Source organism: Panulirus ornatus, chromosome 2 (genome assembly GCF_036320965.1).
Source record: "Panulirus ornatus isolate Po-2019 chromosome 2, ASM3632096v1, whole genome shotgun sequence".
Classification (NCBI taxonomy): Eukaryota; Metazoa; Arthropoda; class Malacostraca; order Decapoda; family Palinuridae; genus Panulirus; species Panulirus ornatus.
In genome coordinates this window covers 96,146,144-96,156,254 of record NC_092225.1, presented here as the reverse complement: position 1 = coordinate 96,156,254, position 10,111 = coordinate 96,146,144, and the positions used below count along the sequence as shown (strand labels likewise).

General features: G+C 40.6%; 1 protein-coding gene across 3 annotated transcripts in view; it reads left to right on the top strand.

Moving 5' to 3' along the window:
* The first annotated feature begins 1,577 nt into the window (after positions 1-1,577).
* The window catches only part of kra (basic leucine zipper and W2 domain-containing protein kra), a 59,613-nt gene continuing 51,079 nt past the window's right edge, over positions 1,578-10,111 (top strand). The window contains exon 1 of one of the 3 annotated variants that reach the window (XM_071680146.1): positions 1,578-1,705. The gene's annotated coding sequence lies outside the window, so the exon portion shown is untranslated. Of the gene's footprint in view, positions 1,736-1,972; positions 2,045-10,111 lie in introns of those variants that run through there. The other 2 variants (XM_071680136.1, XM_071680156.1) reach the window with 2 other exon arrangements.

Below are 10,111 nucleotides of genomic sequence, written 5' to 3'. Positions count from 1 at the left end.
CAGGCCCTCCTCCACCTCCCCCCCTACAGACGGTGGAACAGTCCACCCAAGTCTGGCGGAAGGGGGTCGTGGGGGGGGGATGGTTGTGGTCCACGGCAGTGGAAGGGGCGGTGGTGGAAGAGGGGTGTCGTGTGAGCCAGGCCAGGCCCTCCTCCACCTCCCCCCCCTTACAGACGGTGGAACAGTCCACCCGAGTCTGGGGGAAGGACCCCGAGCTGCTGCTGCTGACTGACCTAATTCCAAACGTACCATAAACGCCGCCATGTGTACCCCAGCCAGACCCCACCCGCGTGTAAACAATGGACCAAATTCGACTTTTCCATCCCATTTCGAATTCATCAAAAGTTTCCTCTACTTCATTGAAATGAATCATATTTTTCTACGGTAGCGAGCGACTGCAGGCATATAGGCAAGCATTATTGATCTGCATGCGATCACTGGACATTTTTGTCCAGTTTGTATATATAAATATACATTAAAAACAAGAAACATGAATAAGAAAACTCACGTGATGTAACAATAATATCGAAATAATTCCCATGTTTGAGATGATATGTGAAGGCATAATAATTGGCTGGTAAATCGATTCCTTTATATTTTTTTTTTTTATATTTAATTGACCGCCAGATAATCAATCAGGTTTTCAGCTTCTGTAATGCAAGCTGAAATGTGCATGATCATTACCACGTTTGAAATCAACCCAGTGACGTCAAACTTCCATGTCAGCAGAAGGCATGGCTTAACAACCAGCCATGTCGACCTGACTTGATGGGAACCATCTGAATGAAATGGATAGTTCTAGATTCCTAATCGCCAATTAAGCCAGGTCGACAAAGTATTGACGAAATTGGGTGCCAGAAGGGATTACCTGCGTCGTTCACCACTCACAGCGTCCTTAATTGCATTTCGCAAGCCTCTCCACCCCTCACAGGTTGAGAAGGAATGCAAAACTGCGCACTTGAAAAAAAAAAAACCCTACGATTGTGTTAATACAACGCGAAAATCCTCGTTGTGCATGAGTTTGTACGTTGACAGGCGCCCTCTGTCTTCTGGTCTGGACGTATATTTTTTTTTCTCCCGATGAAATGATGAACTAGACTTTGGCAAGACCTCCCTCTTTTCTTGAAGTTTATTGCGTTTGAAAGAGGTATTCATCGCCCAGCTTTATGAAATGTCATGGGGAAAATTGTTGAGTGTAAATCCCAGATGCTTCCTTTGACGTCATGGCACATCTTGCGCTCGGCTGTAATTTCAAGTATTTTTTATTTAATGGGAGACTGTAAACCTTTTTAAGACATGTCTACGAATAGATACCACTGGCTAATGAAAGTGCCGTTGAGGAATTCATTTCACAGAGCGAAGGTACATGAATTAAGGGCTCTGAGAAATCCACGTCTTTGAATTTGCCGCCATTGCAGTGGTGAGTCATCAGCTGACAAAAATAATCGATAAGAAGATTAATCAACGCAGTAAGTACACCAATTCATACAAGAGACGATAGGAAAACCTAAAATCTCATAGTAGAAATTATTAACTCAAAGGAAGGGTTTATAGAGCCTCTGGGGGGTGAAATGGGATGGCAGTGGAGATAATGGTTGGTGTGAGGTTCTGCGGAGGGTTCGATCACTTTGGCCGGGCAGGACCCCAGACCCCGGATACTGGAGCCAGCATTTCCACGCGTTGTTCAGCCGCAGCTCGTGAAAAGGTTTTCTTTCTTTAGTTTTGTTTATTTTTTGTAAGTATTGCCTCTGGGTTTTGGTTTGTGCATGTGACTGACATTATAACATTGCAGGGCGGCCGATTTGGGAGAAATTGCGCGGCGGGGAGAGCCTGAAATGAGCGAAAATGAGGGAGGAGGAGTGACATTTGCTGCCTCCCCCAGGCCTGTCCTGCTCTGGCTAAGGATAAAAACTTTCCGGTCTGGCTAGTTTGGGAGTGGAGGCCTGTGCTCAGGGTCGTGTCGTACCACTTGTGGACAGGGGCACCTAGAGGCTAGAGGATCGCCGTAGTATCGGCTGTGTTGAGGGAGAAAGTGTGGCGTTACGTAAGTGGTTTTAACCTCCCTCCTGCCTCTTGTGATGATGACCCGTGGTGGTGGGGGAGTCTTGCCTCCTTCGCCACGCGACCCCGTGGGGGCTGGCCACTCTATCTTTACAGTCAGATTAACCCCGTGCCCAAGAATAATTTTTGGACACCTTTATGTTTCCCCCACCCATTTTTTTTTTTTCCAGAGGGGAGGGACGAGCCAATGGGGTCATGGTTGCCATGGTGGCACTCGTGCCTGGGTGGGGACTGACTGATCAGTGTTTTGTATTTATTTAATCACCCCCGGGGGTCATGCTTTAGCTTGGGGGCCAGAGTGTTGCTACTGATCGGAGTGCGATGTTATAATGTCAGTCGGGGGCACAGCTGTTTGCCACCCTCAAAAAAAAAAGTCAAATTAATTGTAGTGTTGGGGCTGGATTATGCGTGTGTGTGTGTGTGTGTGTCTGTGTGTTGTATGGCTCCAGGCAGACCCAGAAGGACGGGTCCCCACAGCCTCTTGTGAACCACCCCCCACCCACTCAAGTCAGGTCACATCAAGACAGTGAACGGCTGCGGGTGTGGTAATTTTTTGACTTTGGAAAAGAAAAAAAAAGACTTATGGTGGATTAGAAGTGGTTTTACAATTTTTGGATTTTAGGCAAGTTGTGTGATGGGGGGAAGGGGGAGCCACTTTATATTCTGCAACATCTGTCACGTGATGAGTCATTGCTAACTGAAGGTGGTTGAGCTGTTGTCTTCTAAGTGTTGGAACTCTTGCATGATTTCATGTGTTTCCGTTGCCTCTTTGACTTGATCCAGCTGAAGAAAAGCAGGTTTTGCACTCCCTTCAAATCTTGGGATTCTGGAAAGTTTGTTAGGCACCTGTTTACTGTTCTTCCTATACTAGAAGGCCCACTTGGGGGCATTTTGGACCAGAATTTCATATATTTCCAGGTTATCTGTTTTCAGGGGTACATTTGGGTGACGATATATTCCACATACAGTAAGACTCATTTCGCAGTTTGATTTATTCAAAGTTTGTAATGGTTTCTCTCTGGCATGAAATTCTTTTTGATTCAACATACCTTGTTAATGTAATTTTATAGTTAATGTAAGAAATACTTCATGATGTCTCCTATTGGTCTTTTCATGTTTTATTTGTCTTTGGATGGATGGGTCATTCTGTACTTCTGTGGTATGTAGATAGACTTCATAATTTTCTTAGGAAAAGTCTGGGCTAGGCCCACATCGTTCTTGATTGATATTGAGATCTTGTTTTGTAACTGAAGTACGTTGAGGTTGAGAACACAGTCTCCTTAAACGATGAGCTTGGCCAGATAATACAAAGTTAATATCCTAATGAGGTTACATACATATCTTCACAAGCATCGAAGACCCATGAAAGGTTATTTATGTATTAGGCATCATTAGTGTGTGCAGTTTGTAGAGTTATCATAGTTCCATCTAGAAACTCAAGCCTCAGAGTGTATCTTGAACATTTTGCAGCAGAGGTAAGACGAGCCTCTCAGTAGTTGCGAATTTTTGTGTGCTGCATGGCATTATCATATTTTCCACCCAATTTCTCTCGCTCTTTCTGAATGGGTAGACAAAAATGTACTGAATAGAATTATGTTGAAAAAAAGAGAAAAATACTTGCCATGTTATTTACTGTGTGATTTGAAAGATTTACCATGGGTGCTTGCTTGCTTTGCACTTGCTTACCAGTCTTTCAAATTATTACATCAACCAACCATTTAGTAATTTTTATGAAAATCTAGGTAATTTTTAACTTATGGGTTAAGAACCTATTGAAAAGAATCTTATAGAAAAATTATACAAAATATAGTTTATCATTTACTGAATGATGAACATTTTGTGATTTTGTGATTAATAGCATCATGTGTTGCATAGCATGTCCACCTCTGCTACAAAATTATTTTGAAAAGGGAAATGAATATTAGTTAAGAACCTAAATAGATGGTTCCTGTAATGATGATTCCACATCCTACATGATAAGAGCAAATAGCGCTCACTTTGAGCATATGGGCTGCCTTGCGTGACGTCTTTTGTACCATTCCCACAGTGCCTGACTAGCATTAACTGCATAGCATATCTATGCTGGTCACATAATTTAACATTTCTCATGTACACAGCAGGAGAGTTATAGAAATAGGCTTGTCTCATAATACTGAAGTCCCTTGAAATGGGGTGTTGGTGGCCTTATGGGAAGAAATTACTTGACCAATAGATAGGCATGCACTGGAACCAACTTCTGGATGAAATACTATTTTCTTACTATATCATGATTCTGGTTCAAGGCAGAACTTGTGACAAAACAACCAGAAGGAACTGGAACATTTACGTCATTTTGAATACAGCATTGTTTTATATATATATTTATTATTATACATGTTCACTGTTTCCTGCATCATCAAGGTAGCACCAGGAAATGGACAAAGAGCCATCCACTCATACACTTGCATACATACACATACACAGTCATATACATATATACTCATTTACATATACATACATGCTTGCCTTCATCCTTTCCCGGTGCCACCATGCCCCACAGGAAACTGCATCGTCACACTCTGCGTCAGTGAGTTAGTGCCATGAAAACAAAGGCCACATTTGTTCACACTCGTTCTTTCGTGTAATACACTGAAACCACAATTCCCTATCCACATCCAGGCCCCATCTGTCTTTCCATGGTTTTCTCCAGACATTTCATGTGCCCTGGTTTAGTCCCTTGACACATGTCGACCCCGGTATACCACATTGTTCCAGTTCACTCTGTTCCTTGCATGCCTCTCACCCTCCTAAATATTCCGGCCCTGATCGCTCAAATTCTTTTTCATTCTGTCTGTCCTCCAATTTGGTCTCCTGCTTCTTGTTCCCTTCTCCTCTGACACATTTATCCTCTTTTTCAATCTTTCCTAACTCATTCTCTCCATGTGTCCAACCATTTCTACACACCCTCTTCTGCTCTCTCAACCACACACTTTTTATTTCCACACATCTTTCTTAGCCTTTCATTGCTTACTTTAGCAGACCACCTTACACCACATACTGTCCTCAGACATTTCATTTCCAACACATCCACCATTCTCAGTACAACCCTATCTATAGCCCATGCCTCACAACCATATAACATTATTGAAACTACTCTTCCTTCAAACATACCCATTTTTCTCTCTTGAGATAACATTCTCTCCTTCCACACATTTTTCTTTGCTCCCAAAATCTTTGCCGACCCCTCCCCCACCCAGTGACTTAGCTTTTTTTTTCCATGGATCCATTTGCAGCTAAGTCCACTCCCAGATATCTAAAACACCACTTCCTCCAATTTTTCTCCAGTCAAACTTCAATCCCAATTAACTTGCCCTTCAACCCTATTGAACCTAATAACCTTGCTCTTATTCACATTCTCTCAACTTTCTCCTTTTGCTCACTTTTCCCAAACTCATCACCTTCTGCAGTTTCACTCTGGAATCAGCCACCAGAGCTGTATCATCAGCGAACAACAACTTACTTTCCAGGCCCTCTCTTCCCCAATGGACTGCATGCTCGCCCCTCTCTGAAATTTGCATTTACCTCCCGAACCACCCCATCCATAAACAAATTAAACAACCATGGGGATATCACACACACCCCTGCTGCAGACTGACATTAACTGGGAACCAGTCACTCTCTTCCTACTCGTACACTTGCCTTACATCCTTGATGAAAAAAAAATTCACTGCTTCCAGCAGGTTACCTCCCACACCATATACTCCCCACTTGACTCCTGCTACCTCTCTTAGAAGTTGAAATACAAGAAGAGTAGGGTTTCCAGCCCTCCCCTGCTCCCACCCACTTCTGTCGCCTTCTATGACGTGCAGGGAATGTGTGGGAAGTAATTTTTGTAAGACCAGAATGCCTGATTGATAGTTAAGATGAGGAAAGTATTATTTAATCCCCAAAAGCATTGCTCTCTGGTCATTCCTGTTAAATCAGTGTGATGCAAGAGCCTGCCCCAAATTCAGATCCTTGGTTAGTCAGTAAATGGCTTGGGCTGTATTTGTGAAGACATGGTACATATATATATATATCAGTAAGAGATGGGGCAACAAAGGAGTAACATTCTATCCGTGTAATGCACAAATAGTAATTACCTATGTACATTTTATTTATAGATGGTCGTCTGGATTTAACCTAACATTCAGCCTTGATTAAATGAATTTCAGGGTGTTAAGCATTATATGTCAGGGAACCTTATTAGGATGGGAAGCAAGCAAACAGTTTGACAGGGAGACAAGTCCACAGGGCCTCCTGTGGACAAAGGAAGAAGGTTCTGGTAGATGTTGAGCACATGGTGAATGTATGTGTTGAAGTTTTAGTTCATAGTAGTATCTGGACAACATGTTGTGGGAATTTTTTTTTTTTTTTCATCACAGTATGAAACTTTCTGTCAAGGTTTCCTTTGTTGTAGCATTGTAGCAAGTTGGTTGAGACCAATATTTAGTATAGAAAGGTTATTCGGAAATTAAATTTTGTGTACTGTGTGTACTGGATGGCATATGTTGATGTTGAATTGTATACTGGGTTGGTTCCCGAGATAAGAATGTCCAGTTGTGGAAAAAAAAGTCAGGTGGTGGTCTGTGGAGGCATTCAGCAACCCCTTTATTATAAACATAACATTTTGTAAACTTTTATCGATGAATCTGTCATTGTCTCCAGTAACAAGATGTGTTGATTGGCTGATGAGATATACTTCTTTTTCAGTATCTAATTATGCATACACGAGTTGAAATACATGAACAGTTACGAATTCATCTCGTTTTTTTCATGAATTTATTAAGCCATGGAACCAAGGGAAATAATTGTTCCTATATTTTGTCTTAAATTGACCCTTTGGTGACCAGACAAAAGAAGATGGAGATGGGAGACAAGCATTTAGCATGCTGTACTACACTTCATATTGTTTAGCATCACTTTTTATTTGAGGGATAATATTAAATGTGAATGGACTCAAACTGATGGATGGGGCTCACAGGTAATAGATGAATTTTGAATACTGATAAGTGCAAAGTTTTACATGTCTGTTGTAAGAATGGAAAGGCAGGCTTCAAAATGCATTTCTGTTGGGCTACAAAAGATCAGTGAGGAAAAGGAGTTAGGCATAAAAATCTTTTGGGACCTGAAGCCAAGCAAACATTGTAGAGAAGCAGCAAAAAGGACGAACAAAATTCTTGGATTTAGAGGAAGGACTTTTGAGTTTGTCTTAGGAAATTACCCTCTCTACAACTCACTTGTGTATCCCCAACCTTGAATATTGTGTCCAGTTTTGGTCACTCTCCTCAGGAAAGACTTTGACAGATTAGAGGAAGTATAAAGGTGAGCTACCTAGATGGTTGCTGGCCTTGGAAACATATCTCATGTGAGCTGACAAAATGCATAAATCTATTCAGCTTACAAAAGAGAAAAGGTTGAGGAGTGATCGAATAACGGTATTGAAATCAATACGAGCTATTTAAAGATAGCTTCATCAGATTTCATTTGTAGTAATGAATATAAACTGGTGGGCAAATGTTTTTACCTCAAGGCAAATTACTCTTTTCAGTGGGATGGATTGTTAACATATTGATTGATTTACCAGCCAGAGTAGTTGAAAGTAATGCTGTATATAACATCAGTACCATAAATACGTTCAAACAGAAGACAATAAATATTTTGCCTCAAATCCCCAGCTGACATTGTGCACCTAAGGCTGCATGATAAGTTTACTGGTCATTCTCCCAAAAGATCAGTATTCTTTATACCACTGCTACATTTATCCTTAAGTTTCTGTTTTTTTCCACTGTTACACGGTCTTGTTATAACCTAGTGGTCTTTTGCTGTTTGAATTCTGTTTTATATTTGATAATGCATTACTTGAATTCAGTTTTATATTTGATAACGCATTACTTAACTGCAAAGCATTCCTATCTCCAGAAAAATATTGGTAGGCCCTGAGTAGTGATAGTGTTTGTTGAGGTTTTATCACCAAGTTGTGATTATCCATAAGTACATAGTGATTTAACTTTAACTTTGAATGCATTTATCATTGTATGCACAAAACATAGTGATTTAACTTTAACTTTGAATGCATTTATCATTGTATGCACAAAAGGCCTCCATGTGTTAACACTTGTAAGTAAAATTTGTAATTTCAGTTAATTTCTGCTCATATGACATGAAGTGCCAACCATCACAGGTGTTATAAGACATCTGCTATAGGGCTGCTCATTCTTAATTGGTAAACTTCACTGCAAGACCCTGAAATAGATTTTTGCCAAGCTGTCTGTATACCTGTGTAGTGACTTACCAATAGCAGTAAAAACTCTACAACCACTGCACTCATAAATTATTTTAATAGTTCAGCACTTTGATTTATGTTTACAATAGGAGGTAGCTGCCAGTTTATTAATCTCATATTATTATGAGCTTAAGAAAAGCGTATGACCATTGATATTAATTAAGATATAATGTTAAAGGATTTCATGAAAATTCTGTGCAGTGGTTCTACAAATGGTTCGTTACAGCACAATTTGAAGCAGAAAATCTGACAGCAAGGTGGAGTGGGCATTATGGGTACAGTGAATCAACATTGTGTGTCTGTGAATTACCATAATTCAAAATTTGGAAATGACTAACATATCCATAATGTATTTGTAATGCAAATGTTAGTGAAAAAAAAAGAGTTGGGGGAAGAATATATAATGTGTCCCAGTTGGTATTGTGTTAAAACAGGTCTGGAGGGAGAGTTAAGGAACATCCTGCTATTTTTGTGTTGTGGAATTCTGAAGGGTATTAATTTACAGATATACATGGATGATATATTCATAGATAAACAGGCAGCCAGAGACCAGGGAGATGTATTAACAGTCCTTCTTGCCTGAGTATTGATATGGTTTGTGATGGCTGCTTAGTAAGCCAGCATTTCATTGGTTGTCAAGTTGCTCTCCTCTGACTCAGGGAGATGTCTTTTCTTTTGTCCTATTCACAAGTGGACTGCCATGGCCATCACCCTTGAGGGAGTTTCTGAAGGGAATGGGGGTCAGAGTTATGGTTAGATATACGTGGATGAGGAATGATGGTAGAGAAGAATGAAAGGGTCTGATTGACCGTGTGGTAATGGATGAAAGCTTTTGTTGGGATGCTATAGTTGAGAGGATTCTATGGAGATTTGAACCATTTTGCAGTTCTAGTGGATTTGAGGATCAGGGAGGAGTGGAGGTATGGCATAATGAAGAAAGAATAGGTGAAAGTGTTGGCAAGCAAGATGAATTGGAAAGAATGCAAGGAGGAGGATGTCAAAATTTAGATGACAGTGCAGTAAATGGAAGAATGCAATCATGTGGATGAGGTGTTTAAGATAAAGACTGTCAAAGTTGTAAGAATATAAGTTGGATACCAGGTTGAGATACAAGAATAAAAGTGGAAATGTATGGTGGATGTGTGAGATTAGAAAGTGTTTATATAGCATGGGCTATAGATAGGGTTGTATGGAGGAGGGTGGATGTGTTGGAAATGTTTGACAGTATGTGGTGTGAGATGGTTTGATCAAGTATGTAATGAAAGGGTAAAAGAGATGTGGTAATGAAAAGTGTGTGCTTGAGAGAGCAGAAGAGGGTGTGTTGAAATGGTTTGGATACATGGAGAGAATAAGTTAGGAAAGATTGACAAAGATGTGTTTCAGAGGTGGAGGGAAGAAGCAGGAGACCAAATTGGAGGTGGAAGGATGGAAAAGATTTTAAGTGATCAGGGCCTGAATATACAGGAGGATGAAAGGCGTGCAAAAAATAGAGGGAATTGGAACGATTTGGTATAATGGGATCGAGATGCTGTCAATTGACTGAGCCAGGGCATGTGAATCATCTGGGGTACACCATGGAAAGATTGTGGGTAGCTAGAGACTGAAAGTGAAGGAATGTGGCTTTTTTTTTTTTTTTTTTTTTTTTTTTTTTTTTTATACCTTGCTAAAGGGGGAAGGGGGGGCATTTCCTGTGTGGTGGGGCAGTGACAGGAATGGATGAAGGCTGCAAGTATGAATATATACATG